Genomic DNA, 27,921 nt, shown 5'->3' with positions numbered 1-27,921 from the left:
AAAATATATTTACAAGTGAAAAGGGTTTCTTACTCTGGGTAAACGTCAGATCTCCAAAGGAAAATAATATGTTTAGTCAGGTAAACGCTGGACTGGCAAGTGAAAGTGGTAATTTTACATAGGTAAACGTTGTGGGTTCAGTGTAGTTGGTCTTGTTAAACGTTATCGCTTGACGTTGGTATACTATTACGAGTGTGAAAAGGCTATGTACGTCTTGTGCGGAGTATCGCGACAGTGAACATATTTTTGGTGTGACGAAACAAGATCGTTGTTTACATGTTAATGCATTTCGATTACCGAGCAGCTGTACAACAGAGAGGAGTCTACAGTTAGTTCGTGCTGTATGTCCCGACGAAAACCACAAGACCACATGTAAATCTATTAGCACAACTCGATGATGTTGATATAGTGTTACTTGAATTAATTAATACCTATTTACACAACATAAAAATAAAAATTCATGTCGTAGTAAGTTTCTTGAACTCGTACTTGATGAAAACGAATGGTGACAAGTATGCTTTTGTGTTTGAGTGAAAAAGAATTATTTAGAGTAGTGACAGTTTGTGACCAACGAATGCAAATCGATCATGATATTACAATATACGCTTTCGTCAACATAACGACTTGGTGTAGAAATACTTTCACGTTTTTTGAATAACTGGATTCTCGAGACTTATTACTTGTACGATGTACCGTTGGTGTGCAAACTATAACGACCATTTTGTATGATAGTATGTTTTACTAGTGAGGATAACCATATGATGACTCACCACTTTTCGTTAGCAAAGTAGATTGATTTGTGTGTAAGATGTAAGCACCGTAACTAGAAAACATATGCACTCTGTTGTTGGAGTAGCTGATTCATTGCTATGACATGGACATATCCTGAAGCCTTGGTTTGTTGTCTTACGAAAGATGACGCGACCTCGGTGTCGTAAATTGTGTTAACTAAACTCGTATGGATACCACAATTGTGCTGGACTTACACATGGTATTCGAATACTGTACACATACAAACTTTTGTGTAAACAACTCTGGTGTTTCTGTTCATACTAGTTCTGTGTTGAACTACTTGATTATTACGATACATGAACAACCATTCAGACAATAAAGTTCTTGAGGTATAGAAACAGTTTGAAAGCACCACCAATCATTGTACAGGTTTGTAGCATGAGCGAATACTTTCGTGTAACATGAATATATTTCATATGGCTTTGGTAAGAAATGAGTTATGCAGGATAACCATACACAACCTACAAAAGTAAAACTTGTCGCGTTTGATTGTATACTTTGTATCGATGTCTTTGCGATGTTGAAAGACGGTTGTGTTTACATTTGCATTAAGCGGAGTAACTCAAGTAATAAATTTTACTCGTTTGAAAATACCGAACAATGGATAACAGTATCAATATGAGCGGTAATTATTTTTCGTGATATACAACCAATCTTTCAAGCATAACTTGTCAAAAATTTATCATGTCATAGTCGGCTGTTACGAATTCGACACAAATGTACTTCGATTATTACGATGATGGAAATTACGTTCAAGGGAGTATTTCGAAGTAGTATATTCAGCAATTACCAAATAACAAAAAATATCAAACTGTGCATACAACTCGGTTAGGTAAACGATACAGTTACAAGTCGGATGTAAGCTTGATTTACAGATTACAGTCTGCTGATGTAAAGCTCGACCACTCCAGTGTGTTTATTGCAAAGTATTTGACACAAACAAAATATTGAACGAAGGTCCACCACTTGGTTTCATTACAAGGTGAGTGAAAATTGTTTTCTGTTGGTCAGGTATGATTTGTATTTAGAAAAACGATCTACACCGATTAAGCGACGCTGTTTCATATCTGATGAGTGAGTGAAATTTTCTTATGGTTTGATTTAGCGAGTTAATTATCGGTGATTCAATCAGATACAAGTAAGACCTTTAGTGACAGAGTATTGTGATGACATTTACTTTAGCGAATGACAACGGAAAAATTTTCGATTGCATTGTCGGCGTATGTGTTACACAAATAATTCTAGTACACCTAACCATAGGGTACATTTGGCAAACATCGTACAAAGTGTTTCTTTGTGTTGATAACGACTTTCAGCGGTTTGGTTTCATGTCGGGAATTATTATTTGAGGGTTCAAAAAACAATTTCAATCAATGCTACAAATGAACAACGATGCAAAACACGTTTAGTGAATTACAGTGTAGCAAGTACTTCCTTAATATTACGATTGTTGTGCACTAGACATTTCTAGTTGAATTGAATGCATCGAGCAAACATATTCAATTTACTTTTGTAGTGATCAAAGTCTTAGAGTGCAACCTCGTGATATTTTACATTTAGCACGTTCTATAGAAAGTGTGAACGGAGTTGAGTATTAATCGTGTACTTGTGATAGTGCTTTGATATCAAAGATATATTTTCACACTGTGTAATGTTTCGATTCTCTGTTGTGAATACCTCCAGTAACGACATTGATGTTAAATCCTCACTCTTGGTCATTGTAAGCGAATCCTAAACATCGCAACAGTCGGTATGGAAATCGAACGCATGCATTCTTTTCGATAGGCGACACTAACAAGTTTATTACATCCGTGAAATACTCTGAAACATCGATTCGCGATTGTGTTAGCTATATTCATCTTCTATATCTGTGGACACAAAGAATTCTTAACTTTGGTTACAGCTCGTTCGTAACGAATTGTTGCGTGCAATCTAGAAAAGCACAAGTCGAAGACGAATGATTTGATTTCAATAAACTAAAAAAAAATCCTTTTGTTTTGATGTTGGATTTAATACAATTTGTATGACTATACCGAATCCGAATCCGAAAGTGCAATGTTACTTTAGTAGAAAAATTGGATGACTCGCATTTTGATATTGATAGATGTGTAGAGTAATATGACTAGTTTATAAAATCTCGGTAATGTTTTTTTGTCATGTCTGTGATCAACAAATATGTGATCAAGTCTTACCATTCGATATTAACTTTCGCAGTCGGTGTAATTTGTTGAAGTAACAATACCGACGAGTTCAATAATATTCTACATCGATGCATTCGAATAATCCGTCAGCTGCAAGCAGATTTAAAACTTGATGCTGTTTCGCGGTTAACTCAAGTCGGTGGTCGTGTTTGTGTTGATTTCAGGAATGATCATGACGAGTTGCCTGGGTAGATTAGTTAATGTGGTTGTAACTACGACCGTACAGAGTTGCTGACACCCCAATATCTTTTACGCTGTAATATACGGATTTAATTGTGATAAATTAATTCTCAGTTATTGTTCGGACATTCAAATCTCGTATACTCAAAATATAATATGTCCAAGTCAAATCGTATATGTACCGATTAGTAAATACTTTGTCTTCAGAATAGTAACGACCTTTACAATCGAATAAAAAAGACCGATCATACGAATACAGCCAGGATGAATTAATTCAAGTTTGTGAGTTGTAGTGATATAATCAAGTAAGCGAAAACTAGATTTTTAACAATTGTTAATGTTGTGAAGAATTCTTTTGAGTATGGTAAGATGTTAAAATATCTCTTTGACAAACGGAAAGCGGGATCGCGAATAGAGTTGCAATGTTTCATTACTTGTTTCAAATCAATGTGCATATAATATCGAAATGGGACTGCGGGAAAGTTGGTAGTCATGTTTGTCAATCTATTTCAATTCAGACTATGTCAAAGTCCAAATATTTCATTTTGGATTATTTGGATTTACCTTTAGTACATCCGCGAATGGATTTAAAGTTGGCAAATTATCAAAATGATTGAATATTATCGGGTAAGAGATAGTTGGTATTGATTCTATAACTGTTAAAACAGCGGCGTGGAATGTGTGAATAATTCAATGTGACTGAAAGTCGGCGTCAGTAATATTCAGGTTACGGTCGAAACAAAAGATCACGGTAAAAAGATTTCTCAAATTAATTAGAATTGTACGGAATTAACACATTCAGATACGAATCAACTTGAGCTGTGTAGTAAGTTTCATTTCATTCAATTGATACATTGCTTGAATATTCGCATGATTCTTATCATACAACTAAAGTCAACCACGTTCCAAAGTGTCAAAAACATATAGCGACCATACCAGAAAGTGTCAAATTGTTGGTTTACGAATCACCGTCTGCGACGACTCTGTGACAAACTAATTACGGAAATATTACCTTGTGAGCGGGCATGAGGTATCGCTTTGTCTGAAGCATTACCCTGTGAGTGTCGTAGGATTTTAAAATTATTTCACACCTATTTGAATAAGCGTTCACTTCACAAAGGATTAGGGTTAGAGCGGAAATAAGTGACAATTTGTCGCTATTCAAGTTACCGACACTGGCGGTCTGTTATTCGTTACTTGTTAAATCTTACCAGCGATATCAAGTTCTGTGTCAAACTGCTTACGAAAATTTCACCGCGTGAGCGATCGGTATGGTTATGACACCAAGTCGCTAAAGATGGTTATGTCCGAGACATTATCTTGTCAGCGATCGCGGGGTTTTGCAAACTATTTCACACCTTTTTGGAGTGTTAATTTGTGACCGTTGTTATTGTTGGTATTCGAATCACCGTCTACGCCGGCTCTGTGGTAAACTAAATACCAAAATATTACCTTGCAAGTGATTCCTAGACTTGGCAAGCTATTTCACACCTTTTTTGCTGAAAGTACGACATGTCGCCCGCAGTCTATACCAGTGGTTCTCAACCTTTTTCACCTCGCGGACCGGTAAAATTTCAAAAAATGTCTGGTGGATCGGTGAACTTTCAAAATTGAAATGAAGCCAAAATGTAAAGTATGCAACCGTTTTTTTTTTCAACTATGGTGCTAGAGAGTGACATTTACATGGTTTTGATCATAATTAATTCGCTTTTGGATGACATCCGTGTGATTTTATGGCGGTGAGTCTGCTGAGTCGAGATAAAATTGTCTAGTCAAGATAAACGTGCTACCACCGAGTGTCGTTTACAGTCTTTTGTGCCGAACGCAGTGGGTTTAACCGATCACCCCAACGCGAATAACATTCTTGTTTTTGACAATACCGAGAGAAGAAGCGTTTTGGAGTAGAAGCAAGCAACTTTTCGTGCTACCTTGCTCATTGCCCACTGTCACCAGTGGCAGGCTACTCTTGTAACTACGAATACCATGCGTGCCGCAGAAAAAACACCATACAGCAGCCAGACATGGGGTAATCGCGATTAGTAATCGTAATCGATTACGACGATTACAACATTTTGAAGTAATCGTAATCGTAATCGACTACTTCCCATATCTAATCGATTTTTTTGTGAAAGAACGATTACTTTTTGCTTGTACAAGGACTATTACATAAACTGAATATTCGTAAACAAGAAGGAATTAATATACCACGTTAGCGATAGCACAAACGTCTGTTTTCAAACGCCACTGACTCATTATTACGTCAGAAGTATTAGCTCCTCTCGTCATTGCGTAAGAAGTATCCACACATAGTAAACAGACATTCGGTGAACATCGTAGTGTGATTGTAAGAACACCTCCCGTGGTGTATATCAGGTTATCAATACACTACAGAAGCCGCTACCTCGCAGCAGGATATTGATCACCACTCTGCTCAAATAGTAACTTATGTATTGGTGTTTGGTTCTGCTTAGTTAAACGCAGTTTACCATCGCTGCTTGGCGAGCAGGAGGCCTACATACGCACGTGCACCTGACGAAGATTCGGAATTTTGTACTCGTCGAATAAAACATTGCAGTTTCCACAACGAAGCATTACAAATAAACAGCTGCTGATATATATCATAACCGAGCCGTGCTTAGCCGTTTCTCGTAACAGCAGCTCGCAGTATATGCATTAAGTTGAAGGCAGAATTTTTATGTTAACTATATCTTATTCTCATATAACTACTTGAAACGGGCGTCAATCGTTATTTCACAGTTTGTTACTTAGCATTTGGACCTGCCGCCATAACCATCCGCTTATATAGCCTGACATGTTAGCGTGGGTTGTAGCTAGAATCAGCAATTCAGCCAAAACAGCAATTACCCTGTCCAACCGTTGGTCAATTTTCAAAACTAAATTTCGTCAATAATATTGGTAATTGCATTATATTACTATTCATTTATAACCTCTCTGAGCCCCGAGTGTCAGATTTACCGGTAAAGCTGAGGCACGTAATTCGTATTCATAGCATCTGGTATGTTGTTATTATTACTGTATGTTGTTAATTCGCGACCTCCAGTCCGTTGTATAATCAAAAGATATTGTACTCGCCCAAACGTAGCAGACCAAAAGAATATATATCTTTTGTGAGACGCACACACAAGTTGTCATGGCTTTATTCCTTTGTGGATGCGCCGGGTGACATTTGCATTGTGGGCCCAGATTGGAAGGACAGGAGTTATTAGTCACGCCCACCCAGCGCGGCTATTGACAATGGACGAATACCCTACGTTTCGGCCAAGGTATTTCTCTGGTATCACATCCCGTGGAGTTGCGTGTTGGCCGAAACTGCATATGTCTTTTGGTGTGTTGTGGGATGGTGGCGCGGTAATGACCGGCTCCGAAATGCCTGTTCCCATAAAATAGCCTAGGCATGTTTTTTCTTGAGAGGAAGAGGTATGCATTTCAAACCCAGCTGTCTACTGGAGCAGGGGTCACCAACTGTTTTGAAACAAAAAGCTACTTCTTGTGTAGTGTGTACTGATTATTGCGACGACTGACGGGTTACCACGTAGCCTACTCCCATCGTTTATCAGTGTTCAGTTGGATTTCCTCACTTAAAGTAAGACAATCAGAGCACTGGGCCGGTTTTCCGCCCCTTACCAAGAACAAAAAACGCTCACTCGCAGGAACTCACACCAGCTCCTCCAAGCTCAGTTGCGTTGCTGCAGTGCCCCCAGAAGCGCCAATCTTCGCGTCGAGACTCGGGAATATTAACTATAGATCCCCGTTGAGCCGCCGCGTGGGCGAAGACAAGCAATGCCCCGAGCGACTGCGTTCGTATGTTCCTTGGGGTCGGCCGACCCATGTTCAACTGCTGAGCGGGGGGGATGGGGGGAGGGCTGGGCGAGACTTACCGCCCCCCCCCTATAAGTATCTATCCTTAACTTATGGGGGACTTCGCCCCCCAGAGTCCCCTTTCGCATCTGTTATTATTATCTATCTATCACGGTTTGGCCAGGTGCTGGATTCGGCCATGTCTATTATTTCATGTGTGCAAGGATAGACTACATTAAAACTAAGTAATTCTACCGCATGCAGAGACGTGATGATTATCGGGATATGGTACTTTTCTAACAAATGCAGAGATTTGATGATGATTGACACATCTGCACGGAATCATATTCTTCCTTTACACTTATTTCCATGTTTATTCGTTATTATCCTTGAAAAAAGCGCATAATCCAAATAGGGGAGCCCTTCGACCAGGGCGACCGCCCACCTCGCCCACCCCAAAAGCCACCACTACTACAGCGACCGCGGGCGACTCATTTGGTCCGCGTTGGTGACCCAGGTAGGCTACTAGAGACATTTGAATCGCAAAGCTCGAAGAACATTTTCAAGAATTAATAAATTCTCGAAAATACTCTATAATTTATGTTGGTTTACGAAATACTTTTGAGTCCCCTTCGAGCACGCTCCCCACCCTATTAAGGAATTTGGGGTGCGGCAGGTAAAGACCTGGCGATAATGCAAATCGTTGGATGCGATAAATCATCCACTACAAAGTTGGGCAATTGGTATATTATGACGTAATAAGCAAATGACGCATGATGTATGAAGAAATTTGATATCTCATTAAGCCTTTTCATCGCAATCCCTATATTGTCTTCCAATATCTCATTTAAGATTATAGTCCTAAGCAAAACAAATGTAATCGTGAGTAATCGTGATTACTTTTCCAATGTAATCGTAATCGTAATCGACTACTTCCTGATTTTGCTGTAATCGTAATCGTAATCGTAATCGCGTGATTCCGAAGTAATCGTAATCGCAATCGATTACATTCATAAAGTAATCACCCCATGTCTGACAGCAGCTATACCGACCATACGCAAATCCGGGCCGAAAATTTACTTCGTGAGCCCACCTAAAAAAAACGTTGGTCTCGGGCCGCCACAGGGCGATAAGCCAAACTTCGGGGGGATTTAGTTCGGGACCCGATAGTTGGGTGGATGTTTTCACCTGCACTTGTGTGCACATTCATTATAGTCAGTGCAAGCAAAGAGTTTATGTTGCTTAATCGCGACAATAGCAAAAATCTTCGATCATTCATGACTGAATCGGTTTTCTCGCTGCCGAATTTTTGGCACAACTTCCAGAGTCCCATCTTAGCCTAATCTTTACTATGCGTTCGCTCGTCGTGGCGCGGTAATGTCTGACGCCGCAATGCCTATTTCTATATATCTTGCGTATTTCTCGGAGAAGGGCACCTATAAGCAAGGCATTCAGTGACATTGAAACGCGCAATGCGCGAAAAGAAATTGAAAAGTGTTGGAAAATGTTTCAAAAAATACGCTCTGATTTATGCTCCTTTGCAAAATGATTTTGAGCCATTTTCAAACTCGCCCTCCTCTCCAATTAAGCGGTTTGGGGTGCCACAGTGACGGTCCTGTACAAAATGAACCAATCAAAAACGAATGATCGCGAAAACTGCGCTGCTTAGCGATGAGTCAGCTCGTATCTCTATTGTGTCTGTCGCCTTCAACATTTCATTTTGAAATTTACGGTAAAAATTGTAATATACGTGGCGGACCGGCAGTAATGTCGTCGCGGACCGGCACCGGTCCGCGGACCGGCGGTTGAGAACCACTGGTCTATACCGAAAGTATGAATCACGACCGCACCCATAAGACGCAATAGCCGCATGCGACCGCCGCCGTAAGAAATAAGAGCCGCTCGTCACCCCCGCCATAAGACGCAATAGCCGCATGCCACCCCCGCCATAAGACAAAAGAGCCGCTTGCCACCCCGGGTTACCCAGCCGCTTGCGACCCCCGCCATAAGACATAAGAGCCGCATGCCACCCCCGCCATAAGAATAACGATATATCATTCTCGTACTCACCGTAAACGTTGGGATTAACTCGAATCGGTCATATTTAATAATTTGTAATACACACATTAACTAAGAATCAATCACGTGACTATTTACTATTCCTGATACTTCTTCAACATCGGTCGAGAGAGTTGACTTTACCCGAAACGGCGATTCACGGCCGCACCCATAAGAACACATGGCGAGTCACCACAGATCCCGTAAGAATACATGACAGGCGAATCACCGCCACCGCCTATAGCAAAAAAGGCGAGTCACGACCCCGAGTTTTCACGGCGAGTCACCGCCACGAGCTATACCTGAAAGGGCGAATCACGGCCGCACCCATAAGAACACATGGCGACTCACCGCCGAGAGGGGGGTCTAAAAAGGCGAGTCACCACCCCCGGTTTTCAGGCGAGTAACCACCCCGCCCATAAGCCACAATGGCACACCACGAGCGATCTATACTACTACTGTCGCGTCTTCTAATTACTCGAGTTCGATCAATGTGTTGCTAATTTCCTCACGTCAGCAGCAGTATGTAAACCAGTGGTTCTTAACCTTTTCATGTCGATACCCCCAAGAAGAAAATGACGGGATGAAATTACCCCTTATTCAAAAATATGAATTACAGCTTGCACTCAATTAATTGTAAAACAACACAAAGTGATGTCATAATGTACACTGAAATATGCCTGTTCAAAACATCAAGTCGATGGGAAGGCTGATGCTGTTTTTGTGTTATCCAGTGGTCACATCTAGGCAAAGGGGAGGGCAATAGACAGCATCTCATGTAATTGTCAGTCGCAAAATTATTATCAAAGTTCGTTTTGATCGATAACATTGCAGAAAATCATATTTCACAGCAATAAACTGAAGGAAATTCAATCAGAAAGTTTGATGCAGTTATACCGAAGATTGGTTAATAAGTTTGAAGGTGAACTCAAAAGGTTCCAATATCTCCCCCTCGTTTCTTCGAAGGCATTTTGATAATGGACTTTTTTTGAATATACTGGACAGACCACTACACTTTTCAATACTAACATCTATATTTCTACGATGTTGTTACTGATTATAGGTGTAAAGCTGAACTTGGGCAGCCCTCGTTGTCTTTCAATTTGCCAGCATGCGTAACAATATATGATCCGCACGACTGCAAAATAAATTGGACTTACCTAGAACTATACGAAACTACATTCGACCCTCTTATTCATAATTACTAGTGGTTACTATTATATCACAGCAGACATGGCGTGTTAAGTGAAACAAAATATATACAAGCTCGCAAAAATATATGTTAGCCTGCATTCATATTTAAGTTTGGAAATATTTCAGTGCAGCGTTATAAGTTTATAAAAAATATCAATTTGAATTACCCCCGGAAAATTGGTAAATTACCCCTTTGGGGGTAATTACCCCCAGGTTAAGAACCACTGATGTAAACGAAATAGATTGATTATTTCTACTATGCCGCAAACCCAAAAATATTGCAAGGCTTGCGCGGCATACCTTCTACGCAGCATACCTGCGTTTAGCGGAATTCGCAGATATACAATGATTGGACGATTGAATGGAATGGAGTTACAATCCACTACCAGAGTGCATCTAGCCGGCTGGTCACGGCGAGATATGTTGATGGATTTGTATGCACCTTTTGTTTTAGTCGAAATACGGCGTGCGACCTATGTATGCGTTTTGCGGAATAGGGCGATTCAACTGACGAGTTTCTTCGAATTTGGTTCACTACTATTATAATGGAAATTTGGATTTCCATGGACTCGATTCTTGCTCCCGGTTATTGAGCCACCGCTGCGAAAAAAGTCATCATTCCAGAGAAATAGAGTGAATATTTCTAGTGCAATTATCATACTATGAAAGTGAACATTTGCAAACACATTGCCGTCGGAGTGTTATATTGTGGTAACTGAACAAGGAACATATTCGACATTCGCGTGAAGTATTTGTAGTTAAAATCTCAACTTTTGATAGAAATGTGCTTTATGATACAGGCATTTAGTCATTCATTCAGGATTGCTCCAGCATTTAATACACACGTTTGCGAGGGTAATATGCTGAGTAATTTAGTATTTATTGCAATTTATACTAGAGTATGAGCCGACAATTTGATGTTAGTAAAATCGGGTCGAAACTTACTCTTCACAGAGACGATATGTATGACCGGCAGAGCTAAAGATCTATCCTTGTCTGACGGGTATTCACCCATTCGTTTGACGCTATAGTCCAGTAGTCCGGAACCTTTCTCGCCTGAAGAGCCAGATTAGCCCTATATCTTGCATTTCAACTCCCAAATAGCCGTACATGCCCATCAATTGTTACGTCACAATAGAAAATTAGTTACGTGATGGTAGTATTAATTCGAACACACTACATGGGATTCGTCATGGGCGCCATATTTTCTCTGTAAAAACTCGCAGGCTATTAATCATCCTGTGATAGCGCAATTAATCTTAAATAGCTCAGAATTTATAATAATAAGTGACATAAATCCAATATAACTAGGCTCATAGCACTGATTCCGAAATGCATATTGATCGACTTCTAAATTCGGTGGTAACCGAAACGTTGCACTATACACGCCTACATTTAGCTGCAGTAGGCCTACTAGAAAGCTACTTATCAATTTGGACGTGGATAGCGAAGCGTCGATATATATAGCGAAGCGTTGTTTGTAATTTAGATTTGTAATTGGAATGTCACTTCCAACGCAGTTCATTTCTCGGCGTGGATCAGGAAGACAATGTATATTTGAAAACTAGATTGTCATATAGGCGTCCCCATGTCATGCTATTCTCTTGATCAACCAACTTGTGGTGCAATCCAAGATTACGCAGCGCGCGATGCCGTGTACATCGAATTTCCGAGATATATTGGTCGCAGGCGCTACAGCAACATATAGATTTGAGGAGTTTGTAAAGGGGTCCGAGCCCTTAACCTTGGATACGCCACTGCCTCGACCTCTGAAATACACGTTTATGCTTCCACAAGAATAATAGCCCTGGCTGAAAATTTACTAAAAAGTTGCTTCAATATCGATAAAATTAAAAATATGCCAAACAGACATATCTTAAACCCAAAAGAGCCATATATGGCTCGCGAGCCACAGGTTCCCGACCAGCCATAGTCTGTAAGATTTCTCTTTGCCAGTTCTCAGCAACGGCCTTGAACGGCTTTAAACATAACTAATATCCCTCATTCCAGCGTTCATATACAGAAATTGACTATAACTATTCATAGAAAGAAACAAAAACTGTATAGTCTATTATAATTTTCTGCTATATATTTAGAGGTCCATCAGAGCCGCAAGAACGGTCCCTTCGAGCCGCGGTTGGGAATCACTGGTGTAGGTGAATGTTCGATTTCTTATCTGTAGTTTCCATCATTATGAAATACTTTTCCGTTGATTACACTCACTCGCCTTATGTAGTGCTGTCGTACGTGATCACTGATCATGATCACTTGTCTGATGTTTAAGGTGTTGGCTCTTTCGTTGTCGTATTTGAACTGTACGTACCGGGTATTCGATTTGTGCTTTGTTACAGAATTGGTTTTATAAAGCCTCAAGGACATCAAATCTGGGGCGTATGATATCAAATCGGGGGCGTATCTAGGGAGTGTTCGGATTATGTTGTCACTCGGAAACCATGTCTGCGGTATATCCGGGGTGCCTTTAGACTACGTTATTTCCACTCGAACATCAAGACTATAGTGAGGACTACCTGTCCATTTAATCATCTTCATATCTGCGGTATGGCTGATGTATGTTGGGGCTGTGTTGGCACCTGGAGATCAGATCTGGATCAAGTCTAGGGTGTGTTCGGACTGCACTTTGACACTCCGACAGCATGTCTGAGGCAAATCTAGAGTAGGCTCGAACTTCGTAGCAAATCGGACACATGTCACGGGGGTTTTCGGATTGTCGCGACACTCAGACATCAATATGGGGCATGTCTGGGGTGAGGTCGCACTGCGTTGACATTCGGACATCGTGTCTGGGGCATGTCTGTGGTGTGTTGTAACTGTGTTGCCAATCGGACATCGTGTGGGGCATTCTGTGGTGTGTTATAACTGTGTTTTCACTCGGACATCACGTCTGGGGTATGTCTGGGACGTGTCCGTTCTCTGTTGACACTCAGAGATCATGTCTGAGGCATGTCTGGAGTAGGTTCCGACTTCGTTGCCAATCGAACATAATATCAGAGGAGTTTTAGGACTGCTTTGACACTCAGACATAATGTCTGGGGCATGTCTGGGGTGAGTTTGAACTGCGTTGACACTCGAACATCAGGGCAGAGACATATCCGGAGTAGGTTCGAACTGAGTATTCCATCGGAAATCATGCCTGGGACATGTCGGGGGCATGTTGGAGGTGTGTTCGGACTGCGTTGACACTCGGACATCGTGTCTGGGCATGCCTGGGGTGTGTTATCGTGTCTGGGGCAAGTCTCGAGTGAGTTCGGACAACTGCGTTGTTCATTCTCATTGCACAAAATATAAGGAATTTACAAGCAAACAACCTATAGCTTGTTATGTGCTTGCATTTGGCATTTGCAAGCTCCTAAAGCCTGTATCACGCCAGAGCAAGCTCGTTAAAGGGTATTTTACAACAACAATTTTTACAGTGTTGGGTCAGAACAATGGATAGCACTTTGAACAAGGTGAAATTAAAGTCGATCGTAACGTCCATATGCGATAGAATTTATATTATGGAAAGACCACAATGAGAAGATGCACAATTGCACAGTTAAGGGATGTGGTGGGCAATTATTTTTGAGTATCAGAAAATACGTTGGCGGGCCGAGTCGAAATGTTTAGCTATATTCTTCAGCGTATCAATTTTATTTATAAATTGAAACGCTGTAAATAAATGCTGCTCAGTGGATGTGTTGATATTAGATAATGAGAAAATAATCAGCACTCTGTGTTTAGTGCCTCTTTGCATTTCAGCATTCGACGTTCTTTTTATGACATGCCTATTCTCCTTTATGGATGATGATGTCTCATAGTAAAAACGAACACTGATTGACTTGTTTCACGAAATAAGTATTTCGAAACGTAGCCTACCACGAAACAATTTGAAGCACAGACAGTGTAATGCGTATTGTGACTATGGCAACAACGAAGATTTCAACTAAACTATATGGAAATAGTGACTTATTGTGAGTTTGATTGTTACGACATACTTCGCTACATTAGCTTTATTTTGAATCTGGATTACGCATGTGAGCTTGCGAGGAACAGGCTGCGAATATCAACTCGACGTACCACGCGAAACACGCGAAAGTGTGTCTTGTAGACACAGATACCACAGGCGACGATGCTTTGTTGTTCAAACGGTATATTGTCTTTATTACTAATTGTGAAATAAAATGTGCAAGTGTAACTACAGAACAACTCATTAATACATTAAAATAGATTTTTGGTTTGTTCGTGTTGAAGCTTACATACAGACATGCATAAGTCTACCGAAATTTTGACATCCTCTAAAACAGAAAACATATGCCACAGACCCCATATATTGCGCAGGTCGAAGTTATTTGCATGCAAGGAAAGACTTTGCCAGCATGCAGTAGTAAACAAATTCACATGATATATATATATATCTTTTCAATTAGATAAAATAAAAAAGGGCAAAAGAAAACAGGAGACAAAAAGAACATCGAGATAATCAGTTTTGGGCTCGTGTTAAGCGTCTCCAACGTGATGTGATCATGGGATTACAGTCATTACACAGCGAAATTTTCAAGTATTTCGGTCCTAGTGTCTCATCGGTCCCAGATCTCCCCTATACGCCCCGGAAACAATTCTGAGTTAACAAAAGTCAGTAATATGCTCTAATTATAATGATTATTAATAATTACACTTTCGTACTTCCCACCTATTAGATTTATGTTGTGAGAACTGTTGTGTCCCTTGCCAAATTCCGTATCACGAAAGGCAGCAGGCGGTTCGACATGCCGTCGGGGTGTATTGGGAAGATAGAAGATTCTACTTTCCGTTTCGACGCCAAAGAATTCGAGGTCTTCGTAGGCTGGCTTTTCATCTCTTGGAGCAACAGTTACTGTTTCCTTAATGCTTGCGTTGGCCATTGCCTTATTTCCCGAATCGAGCTGATTGTCATTTATCGGCGTTTCTTTACTCTTAACTTCAGAATGTTTTGATGATGAGTCACTGCCGCATGAAATATTATCGACACCGAGATTGGACAAGTTATCAACTTCTGGTATCGGTTCCGCTTCGTCCTGTCCGAGATAGACAACATCAACCTCGACATCGCCGGGCATACTAATGTTACATTCGTTTTCGCAACCCTTCGTGGTCTCCCAAGTGGTGATTTCTCTCAGTCTATCGACAAGTCTTTCTGGTTTTGCCACAGGCGAATTGACTCGCAGACACACCGTTGGGGGTGATCCAGAAATCACGGAAAATACATCCACACATCCATCCTGATTAGGCTCTTTGCAATCAATATGTTCCATCGCTACACAAGTTTCCGAGATTTCCACTAGCTCCTTCAAAACGTCAAATTCCACTTTTTGCGAGACGTCATAATCTATCTGGGCAGCGGGTGATAAATACTTGACGTTTATCTTGATCATACTGTCATCATCGTAGCGGATAACAGCATGTTCGTTGTCGTTAAATCCCAAGAGTTTTGCCTCCCGTGTAAGAGCATCGCACGTTGCTTGGTTTACACTCATTTTTGATAGGATTTCATTGACATATCTCGGTGGTCCAGAAGATAGCCTCACTCTCTTTCCGCTTTCTAGCGATGCCTTCTGAATTTCGTTTAGTTTAAATCGTTTCGCCTGCATTTCTGATACGTTTTGGATCCAACGTGGATTCATGATTTGCTTTTTCCCATTAGCGAATCTGACGACAACGTTGAAATTATCGTCTATTCCTTCCACTTTTCCGGGCAGTTTCAACAAATCCAGGCACGATTCAAGTACGTTTGCTGTAAGCAACTGCGTTCTTATACTAGGTGTAAGCCTCATACGGACAACATCACCATGATTAAATGGTAGATCATCAGCTCGATGTGAATTTATGAATGGCACCTCTGTGTATTCAGGATAAGCACTTTCGAAGTTCAATCTCCATGTTCTTCCAGATGTCATGCCGACTATAAGCGAATAATCTCTTTTTATATGGCTTATTCTTACACTCTTTCCCGCCAAACTGGACATCTTCCAATTCCAACCGCCGAATCCATTTTGGTTTGTAATCAGTTTGCTTAAGTTGGACATGATTGTCACTTTCATGCCAACTCGAAAGCCTTGTGGGTGATATGTGTCTGTTCTCGTTTCCATCGGCGTGGGACTATTCACCTTTATTAATATCGCTGGATTCACGACGAAACTGGATTTTCCGTTGAAAGTCACAAAAATCCCCACGCTAGTTACTGCTATTACCTTGCCTTGTTTATCGATGTGCTTCTCTGGGAATTCGGGAAATCGTTTCTGGAATATTTTTATCAGCTTTTTGCCCCTCTTGGTCCTTACAAAATCTCCTGTTCTCCATCTGGAGGTTATTTTGTGAAAATCCATGTCGGACTTACTAAGAGCTCCGGCGTATACCATGGTACTTGTAAGTATTTCAGGAAAGTACACAACTGTCTTGCAGTCGTATTGGCTCATAATATTAGTAATGAAGCCATGCTGACCACACACATTACGCAGCATCTTTTTCCAGCCTAGAGTTTGTTTCATAATGGATTTAAAGCGTTCTTTCGACAAATCCACGACAACTCTATCACCCAAGGAAAAATCCCAGTAATCGTGATCAACTGCCTTTATATTTAAAGATGTTATCAGGTTGTTCGAAAATCCATCGAGAAGTTTACCATTCTCAACCTTATCTATCAATACATGTAATCTTGTTATCGTTGCCGAGTGAATGTCTTTGGCGTGGCTACATAATATCGCGTCTGACATACATTCCCCAACTGCTAGCTGTTTAGTTACACTGGGATGCTTTCGACATCTCATAAATTCCATGCAAGTATCGTTTTGATCATCTTTCGAGAGTTGACCACCACTATCACGAACTTTTTGTAGGAATAATTTCATTAATACCTTTTCGTCCTTTTCCGAAAGGTCCATTGCAGAGTTTAAATATTAATGAGCCATTACCCTAAAAGATGTGCAACTACATGATTCTATAGTTAAAAATTGAGATACGAAATTTTCGAGATACTGTAATTGTAGTTTCAATAATTTCTTCCCGCCGCAGAAGCCTTGAAACGTCGATATACTGCAGGGGTGGGCAAACTTTTGAGCTCGCGGGCCGCATTCAACATCTCAATCCATTCGCGGGCCGCACTGTATAAAATTATGATTATAAACCAAAACGCAATATCGTTATTTTACTACATAGTGAGGACATGGGGATAATATATGCTGATATAAAATAAACCAAACTATAGACATGAAAGTCGGTTGTCCCGATTCTTAGAACAGGATTGAAATTGAAATCTTTGAGCAGCTATCTGTTCATAGATTTACTAATTCCACTTTTGGTTCAGTTCCAGGACACACAATGCTGACAGCATCAAAACCGTGTTAGCTTGAAACCTGCTTACACTATGTGTAGATAAAATATCAATGCCCTTATTCTACACATACAGCAGAAAACGAATCTGCCAAAGACACGCGCGAATAGGTTTTTATAAGCACATCACTGAAATAATTAGAACTGAAGTGACCAATCTGAAATCACACTCGTGATCCGAATTATGTCAATCTCGTGTAGGATTTCTGTGAAACCTTTCAAACTGCGTGAGACTTGGGATCAGGTTGCCGTGCCAGAAATTAAAACATGAAAAATATTATAGGAAGTATTTACCTTAGAACAGTGGTTCTGAAACTATTTGAGATAGGCCTACTCTCCCTTAATGATGTTGAAAGAATTCGCGCCCCACTTATCCTCATGACACAAAACGTAACCATAGGATGCTAGCAAACCTAACGGATGGTTTGATGGCATGGATGGCTACGTCTGTGTATGAGAGATTTTTAAATATGCAATTCACACTAAATACAAAGCAATAATTATGAATTGGATGGAAATCACACCGAGCGCGAACATGTTTTTCCATCGAGCTCAGCTTCGCGCCCCCTGCAGATGCTTTCACGCCCCCCCCCCCAGTTTGAGAACCACGGCCTTAGAATTATGGTGAAATATGCTACGAATAAGTTTAATGGTGTCGCTGCAGTAATTCGATTTTTAGTACACATTTGATCAATATTTTTATTAAGTTTCTTTAGAATCTCGCGGGCCGCACAAAACGGTGTTGCGGGCCGCATGCGGCCTGCGGGCCGTAGTTTGCCCACCCCTGATATACTGTATCGAAGCATCCCAAACATGTTGTACGAATCTACGTACGTTACTATAGAAACGACATTTCGGTGAACTAGTAGCATTGTCTCGAAGCTCAATGAAAGAGGTATTGTCGGAGAAAAATTCCAAATTATCCTTAATATAGCGTGTAGCATAGGCAGTATATTGTGTGATAAATACTTAGCCTATATGTGAAGTTTCCAGATTATCCATATTGAGCGATATCAAACCCATGCGTCGAAGCCTGTCACTCCATTATAGAAATCGAATTACTCAGAGACTTGATTTTGCGCCGCCCTGTATACGTAACATGTGATAAGAGAGTAGATTATTTCTTATGTCTCACAAATTTTAAAACTGAATTCTTTGTCATTGAAGCGCTGATTAATATATCCATTTGTTATAGCCTATTGTTCGATCTTGATTCGTTGCTATGTAAGATTGTCGGTCGCCCAACAGAGATGCCCATGGCTATTGGTATCTCTAAAAACGTTCACTGGGCATCAATTCATTGGGCATCAGCGTCATCAATCGAGCCTATGGCGTACTCTAGCAGCTCCCATTCAGACGACCCGGACACGCAATCTCCCATTCCTCGCTGAGGCCGACATAAAGCGCATGTAATCATACGTGGAACAAGCTAAGTGATATGCTTTCAAATTGCGTCAACGACAAGTGTCATTTTCTTTCGTTGACCAGCTACAGTAGTAAACTAGTCCCAAAAATGAAATACCGCATGATTTCTTATTTTAAGACCTGTAGACGGTCGTTGACTCGTATGCGTTTTCAGAAAGGACTTTTTCAATATGTGACTTTTTCCGTCATCTGATTGATATATTCCACCCATTTCTTCTGGAATAGTGGCTCAAAATGTCTTTTTTCAAATGCATTCCTGCTTTAAAGGCCTATCAACAATGATTTTTTGCGGACCTGTCCAGAAGAGGGCCTTTCCAACCACGAAAAACTTGTTAAAGCTTTGACGTAGGACTGTAGCTACTAGCTAGTAGGTTGATCATATTCCCATACATTGTTGGCGCGAACCTATAATCGGTTGGATATTTTATCTTATTTTCACTACTATATCGATGTCAAATAGATCTGCTTTTATTGACGCCTGCGGGATTGTGGAACTCGTATAGCCTGATTTAAAAGTTTCATAGATCAGACCCATAATTGCGACAATATCAAGCTGCATTTTGGCGTCATAATATCTAATATCTCAAATTTTGAAGAAGCAACAGCTCTTGTCTGATTTCGCACTTTTAAATTGGCATCGGGAGACACCCACTATCAGCAATAATCTAACAGTGTTGGTATCTTGAAGAACAGCACTGTCTGTGAAGTCTTGCTATGAAAAGGAAGGACCGTAAGAAGTCTACATGACATAACACAGATGACTTGTACATCGCAAACCCACACTCAGAATTGTTCACACTGAACCACGTTGAAGGGAATATACATGTACTAGCAATAAAATATATGCGAAATGGTATCATGAAGATATTTTATCTGATCGCGATGACCTTGCTAGCTCTAAGTCCTAATTTTGCACTCCATCTGTGAAAGCATCATACACTCTTTTTGCTTTGCGACGTGACTATTTCTTTCTTTTATCATGCTTGGTTTATCTTGTTAAATTTCGTCATAAAACTGACTCGATGACCACCCTTCTACAATGTGGTTATGTCGTTGCGATTGTCTTTTTCAAGTATTAGTGCAAACTTGCTTTGGATGGATGAATGAATAGATCTGTTATTATTTTTCACTAGAATCCAATGTTTCCTCGAAGCGATTTGGTGTAATATCAAGCGATACATAAAACGGAAAAACGGTTGGAAACATCTCATGTGTGTGATAAAACCGATAAAGCAAACATGAGGTCTCATTTTGTGTGCAAGTATGACATGTTACTTCGAACGATCTATTCATCACATTGATGATATGCTCTCGTATAAATATTTAGGCCTATTGAATAGCTTTTCATAATTTGGTCATCTTGTGAAGTATTTCTCCTTATCTCGCGCTCATCATACAAGATTAGCCTACGTATTACGGGTAAGTACGGGTGAATTCATATGCCAGTGAAATAACTCAACAAAAATATTTAGTGACGTATAACTTCGCAAAGCTAACCAGGACCGGAAACGGACGTAGCTATAGGTAGAGCACATCTGCGGGAAGATCAAGTAACGTCAATGTAGGCTATTCGCCAGGAATAACCATTGTTTTATGATTTAAATGCAGAATGACTGTCTTTTTACCCCAATGAAACAATACGGTCCTGTTGTAACGATATGTGATTCACCAACCCGATATGCGTTGCAAAATCGGGCATAAATTATCAACATTTCAGCTTTGGGCTAAAGACAGCCGTCGTATTCTGTCTGATCTACGCTCTGTTCAGCATACATTGACTCAAATGGAGCTGTTACCACTCAATCACAGCTGTTAAAGGGACATTAAGCTCCAGATATGGGGTCGTCTCGAATTGTTTGTTTGTTTGTTTTATTCGCACAACTTTGGCGCTTATCGCCTATAAGGTCATTTGCGCCCAGTACATCAATTTCAGTAATTTCAACGGTCTTTTACGGTCTTTTTTCGTCAGATTACGGACGACTTCCATGCACGCGCTCTTCCACCATCAGTCTCTCTCGATTTTCATGCGCCCGCAACTTAGTCTTTTTGATGCCATCTTTCGTGAGTTCGGCTCTCTCTTTCTCTGGGCTTTCTACCTATTGTGGGTCGCTCTTGCGCACACATACACTTATAAGATATACCATCATATCATGTTAAATTGTACTCATGAACAATGTTCCCTCTAATTTTTCACGAGTCTGCGCAAACACGTTAACTCACTGCGCAGGCCCTTGGACAATAGTGCACAACCAGCCCTCCACATAAGGTGATAAACCGAACTTATCGGGGGCGAAGTCCCCCAGACCCCCTATCGGGCTCTGCGCTTTTTGCCGATATCATCTACATCGGGGGGGGGGGGGGGGGGGCTTAGTGGCTATCTCGCCTGAACGCGCGAAGCGCGAAAATTTTATATGATTCATGATTGAATCGGTCCATATGATCGGGAATTACATAGCATATATCTATTGCTATCCATTTTTATCATCTCTCTGCTCACATAATCAGATTTACCGGTAAAGCTGATCAAGTGAGGTGTGTTAGAAAAGGTAGGTCCTCTAAATATTAATTAAACATCTTCGCACGCACTCGTTGGTATAATGACTTCGTTATATGATGCTATTTCGTGACCTCCTATCGGCTATGTCAAAAGACATTGAAATCGCTCAAACGTACTAAACTAAAACACGAACACGATTTAAAATTGGTATTTCTCAACTGGCAAATAATGTTCCCTCGACATGGCATTTGTCTTGTTGTGGGACTCGGATCGCCAGCACATGAACATTCAGCGCCATCCATTTACGCGCCTATGGACAATTAAACTTATATGTATGAATCGAAGTTTTCGGTCAGCATATAGGGCAGTCCTTTTCGGCCAAGCTTTTCTAGCTGCTGATCGTTTTGGCGCACTTCTCGGAGTCGCATGTCACATAGCCTATAACTTCATATGTCTTGGTGCGCCGTGGCATAAGGTAATGGCCGATGCCCAAGTGCCCATTTCTCTTAATCACGCCTATTTTTTGTTGTGGGACGGGTACTCAATAATCAAGACATTTGACAAAATTAATTCGCGCGCGGCGCGATAAATATTTTGAAAAATTCCCAAAAAATACACCATGATTTATGTTAATTCACGAAAGAATTTTGGGCTCCTTTCGATCTCGGCCCCCTAATTGAGGGTTTGGGTGCGGCAGATACGGTCCTGAGGAAATCTTACGCAATGTTCATGACACGCGGAGAAGACTATGCGCTAGTTTCTCGCAGATTAACTTCGAGCTCGCCCATTGTTATTTATAACTATGTTAAACCATGTTATTTCGCCATTCCCGGAAAATAATGCGCTATTGAAATGATATCAGTATCGCTTACGCGTACGAGACCATACTAAAAGAAAATATTTTTCGTTAGGCGCTCGTGATTGCAAAGTCTCATTTCTTCACGGAGTGCAGTATTTACCTTTGCTGGCCGCACTTGTACCTCGATGTAAGACTTCAGCGATAACACTATTTGCCCCTGGCAATGTTCCCTCTAATTTTTCACGAGTTTGCGCGCCTGCGTGGTGCCTTGGACAATAGTGCGCAACGACTTCAAAAAAACATCACTTCGGATTTTCTGTGCGCAACTTAGATTTTCTGTGCGCAGGGACCGCTTCAGCACTGCGCATTTGCGCACGTGCGCAGCTTAGAGCGAACATTGCTCATGAAGTACCGTAGTTTGAAAAAGTAGGTTAAGACCAGGTTTTGCAGACGTTTCTTAGTCAATTGGATATTGAAATCTACTTGTTGAAGCAGAAAATGAACGGTCTGAAAAGTACTCGAGTAGTATGAAGAAATGAGTTTGACTTTACTTTGTATACATCTGTTAGTCAATTGTATACTGTATCTACAAGCTGCTGACGATTACTCCTGATATGTATCAATTAAAAATATTTTTATTCAATTGTATATATGAGCATTCGGATCACAAGATGAATCTCCGTAACAAAGGAATAATGACTATTATTACTTCAAAAGCGTGATGCTTTTTGCGATATCCTCAAGTAGGTTTTGCCTACTTTCACAACTTCAGAAGGCCTGACTTCAGAGTCAGTTTTAGAACCTGCCTGAATTGACTTGAAAAATTTAGAAATGACTTCGTGACTTGATTAAAAATTTGCAATGACCTGAAGATAGTGACCTGATCCCAACTCTAGCTCGTACTATGAAGTATCCACCTTTATTTGATACTGCGAGACCACCTCCGATCACAATGTTCATCACGTAGGCACACTGGTACATCAGTTTCGTCTGAATATTAAGCCATGCTACTGGTATTGGCCAAAACCTGTACAGTATGCACACATTTCACGTGCAAAAGAGGTCTCGATAAAAAACTTTTCACTACGTTAACGCCAGTTCCTGAAGGAACCTGTAGTGAAGCATGACTCGCGACGCGCTCAAACGCAGAGCTCACTGGAGTTTCCAATCATTGTATATATATCATTGCTAAGATCTTACTCTTGATCCAAATTATCGGTCGTATAGAAGTTTTAAGTTGGATAAGCTTAATGGGGCATTGGACCTATAGCTGATATTAAATGTAATGTTTATTTGTCTTGACATATCCTGTAGTTTGCATCAAATATGAGTATGTATTACTATCGGATAATTGCATCCTCTTACCAAAAATGGGCGAAAACATCGGCTTAGATCGATACCAGTACCTTTTTCCTAATAATTCAATTGAGCAGGATTGTAACCAAGTCACAAGGCTCCGAGTCACAAGTCAATCTCAGTTTTATAGTTTTGACTCGAGTCAAGTCGAGTCACTTTCAATTCACCACCGAGTCAAGTCCGAGTCCAAGTCACTGAGCAGAGGGTCGAGTCCGAGTCATGGTATTATGACTCGAGTCGAGTCCAAGTCATTGTGTTGACTGCCAGTTTCGAGTTAAAGGCTTGTTAAATCCACTTTTTATAACTCTGTTTGGTGATATCGAATGGTTCGAATTTATAATATACTAATTTTCGTCATTTTTAGCAGTTTCGGGACGCATTTTTAAGTACCAGTACCAAGAGACAAAATCCCAATAGTGTGATTACTTTACTATTCCTCGAAATTACAATGAAACGTCGGTCTTGGCCTTCTGAGTCTCGAGTCATAAGACTTGGTTCGAGTCATGCGCAATGACTCGAGTACAAGTCGAGTCAATACACAAATTGACTCGAGTCGAGTCGAGTCATTTCTGGATTTTGAGAAAATGACTCGAGTCAAGTCGAGTCATCTGAAAAACGTGACTCGAATCAGACTCGAGTCGAGTCATGACTCGAGTCATTACAACCCTGCAATTGAGCCCTTGGCTATACACTTTATTATATGATAAAAGTATGGATTTTTATATGTTATAGAAAAGAAATATGGCTAAATACGTCAAAATTTGCATATTTTTTGCATATCTCGTAGAGCAACAACTTGACGTGATAGAAGAAAACCAGCGGCATTTCTGGAATCAGCACGCCAAAATTAGCCTAGATCAGGTGCAAAATCAAAGTCAACAAATTTTTCGTTCAAAATAATTGCCCAGTGTTATTGATGAAAAACGTCAATGAGCCTGCAATAAGCTCACAAGAAAGTCATAAGGATTTGTCTAAATGCGTTTGAAAGTAGCTGCAGTACAGTGGGCGTGTCAGCGACCATGGAACGGCAAGAAGACTAGTAAGTTCACGAAACCGCGGCTCTTGAGTGTCTAATCAGCTATATCCTTGAATGTTCACAGCCGCAGCTTGCTGATTATGTGCTTCTACTCGTTCAAGAAGTTTGCTAACGGCAATGAATCTCCAAGCGCATAGTAGTTGGTGATTTAATAAATAAAATGTGACATCTGGTCATTGAATGTTTCACTTTTGAAAGTAGGTTACAATAAGGGTTAGGATAATTTGGAAATGTGAAAAGAGGACACTTTTGCAAAATTTTCAGACTTGCAAAACCGGAGGAAAACCTAAATAAATGGTAAATATTTCCCATATTGTGGTCGGTTGACTAAGAAAGGTCAACTTTTCCGCTCAGCGCCCGAAATATCCGTCGGAGCGTAACTTCAGTGCTGGTTTACGGAATTTAGTCGAATTTGGCCCTGTATTTAACCAAAATTCCCAAAATGGAGGACAAAATCTCAAAAAGAGGACATTTGGGCGTACTCCGAGGACACTTTCAAAAAAGTAAAAAAAAGACGACAAACCGTCTTAAAAGAGGACATATAGTGTAACCCTAGTTACGATAGGCTAAGAGCAACAATAGCCTATTGCAGACATGGCAGATTGTGAATTTGTAGAACTAAGTATAAATCCGAAAATTTACTAGTGATATGCCTGCGATTACGCCGAGTCCTCCTGTTTTTCAGGGTGCAGGTAAAGTATTAGTCATAGCCAAACTGGTGCAGCACACCATGTGAGATGAATGCTGGACACAATCCTGTATGCTCAGAAGATGATATGTGGACCATCCTGGGAGCTTTAATTAGAACTCTGAAGAAGTGTAACTATCGCATCGCTTCAATGCATTGTAAGATCTTTTTCAGATACATGTCTGGTTTGATTAAAACAATAGTCGTGATGCAGCCTGTAATGATCTATGATTCATTTAGGACATGCTAAGCTATACAAGCAAACTGCAGTTTTGCTGGTCCTACCAGCATAGTCTGAGCGTACCTTTAGATCTCTTTCTGCGATGCGATTGAGGACTTTGACAGCATTTACTGGGAGATTCATTGAATCTGACAAGTGCCGCGCATGAACGGCTAATTCAGCCCATCCTTAGAGCATTCGAGACTTCAATTATATATATACCACGACAAGAGCCTAATACAGTGGTTCTCAACCTTTTTGGCTTCGCGGACCCCTTTTGACCGTCACGGACCCTCGCGGACCCCCTCAAGTTTTAGTTCAATTTTAGCCCTATTATGGTGCAAATTTCATCTGTTTGTGCAAATATGAACTGTAGACTTGTGATAAACAGCAAAATAATGACTTTTCTTGAAGATATCATCATACTATTTAGAAATTGGTGGACTTTTATTATTTCAAAGCTAATTTTGCTGCTGTATTTCTTGAAGTACGTGGTCGTGCCTTGAAAATCTGCGTCATCGTTTTGATATGAACGAGGAGTGCCGAAAACCATTTCTGCAAAGATAGATGGAGGCTAATGCAATCTTAACTCATAACGCTTCCGACGATACTTTTGGTGTGATCGCAACATTTATAGCACCAAAATGAAGAAACACATATCTTATGAACATATCACTTCCAGCATCTATAGCGCAGGGACGGGCAACATACGGACCGCGGGCCGGATTCGGCCCGCGACGGCATTTTGATCGGCCCGCAGAGAGTTTGTACCGTCAAAGTGAATCCTAATCTAAAAGTATAGACAAATTTTTTGCCCCAAAGAATGGATCGAAGTTTTTCAACCAGAGAAAGACTGTCATGAAACGACTTGTTCTGTTCGGGTTTACATATATATTTACGAGCAAACATTTTCGACCATGAACAATGGAACATTAACAAGACAAGGCTGCATACCAATATAACTGGTGATATGAATTTCAGGGTTGGAGAGTAATGCTTTGATAGCAACGAAACACTCCTTGTTCACCAAAAAATCAGCCTTGTCGATAGGGCATCCGCAATAAGAATGCGCCAAATCTGACAGTCGATCGAGCTTTAAGAGCAGGTATATCATTGTCCGATTTATGACGAGTGTCAGCCGAAAATATTCGGGTTCATTTCAATATGAATATACTATTCAATTGTATATTAAAGTTCTGTACCTCCAAGAAGCTGTTCCCTGCATTGCGACAAATTATGGAAATACTTCGGAAATTTTTATTTCAAACTACTGTTCACAAATTTGATGAGACTGACAACTTCAAATCGAGGAGGATTCGCAGACATTACCAAGTCACCCTCATTGACGTTACTATCTCCATATTTCTATTTTTTCCCCAAACCCCAACAAAACGCCTCCAAACAGCAATATGTTTGTATCAGCAGGTTATTGGAAAATTGGCAATGAAAATGAGTTTCCACACTACCATGGTCCATGTCAGACGATTATTATGATGATATGAGTCATGAGGTTTTAGCAGTTGTGGTGCGAAACTGCCTCATGTTTTCTCAAATTAAAACATGAAATAAAAAATTCGGTTATCAACCATTTAAAAAATTTAGAGGTCTCGCGGACCCCCTGAAATTGCTTCGCGGACCCCTAGGGGTCCGCGGACCCCCGGTTGAGAACCGCTGGCCTAATATGATCAGAAGTAGTGTCATTTTAAAGCTTTATATTTGTATTCAATGGTGGTACATCCCTTCTGAAAGTAGAAATTCGTACGTCACTCGCATAAGCGCCATTGCAATATTTCTACGCTTGTTTGTGTACTCTCCCTCGATGAAAACAAGGCACACACAACGGTCACCTTCACAATAATCCAATCAGTCATGTTTTAAACGTTTCTGTGAAGCAGCTGTCCTTTGTTCGTCATGTATCTCGTTACTCAACATATCCCGAATTAATCTCAAATCATCATCTGCGGACCAACCTACAATGCTTTTACAGATTCACCGGTTTTAGGCTAGAGCTGGATAGCCAGGTCCAAGAGAGCTCGTCTACATGGGGCTGTGAAATTAACTTCTTGTGCTGTCCAAGTCCATGAAGACTGAAGACTGAAGAGTGAAGAGGCATCGCCTCCCATATCACTTGCCTCATTTTGAGTGTTTCATTTATGTATTGGAATCGTGCTGCCTTTGCTATTGTTGTGGATTTGACGATGGTATTTTCTGCAGTGTACTGTACAGGTTAGTTGTTTCCATGTTGACTTCTCTGGCGTAGGCTACTTGTCGTGCCGATAGCTCAGAGATTTTGT

At 40.6% G+C, this 27,921-nt stretch overlaps 1 protein-coding gene across 1 annotated transcript in view; it reads left to right on the top strand.

Annotated features, from left to right (window-relative positions):
• The window catches only part of LOC145436036 (uncharacterized), a 450,309-nt gene that overhangs the window by 373,901 nt on the left and 48,487 nt on the right, over positions 1-27,921 (top strand). The gene's annotated exons all lie outside the window — the stretch shown is intronic.

This window comes from Botryllus schlosseri, chromosome 3 (assembly GCF_051294905.1).
Source record: "Botryllus schlosseri isolate E-star chromosome 3, Bs_hap1, whole genome shotgun sequence".
NCBI classification, from domain to species: domain Eukaryota; kingdom Metazoa; phylum Chordata; class Ascidiacea; order Stolidobranchia; family Styelidae; genus Botryllus; species Botryllus schlosseri.
This window is presented reverse-complemented; position numbering and strand designations above follow the sequence as displayed.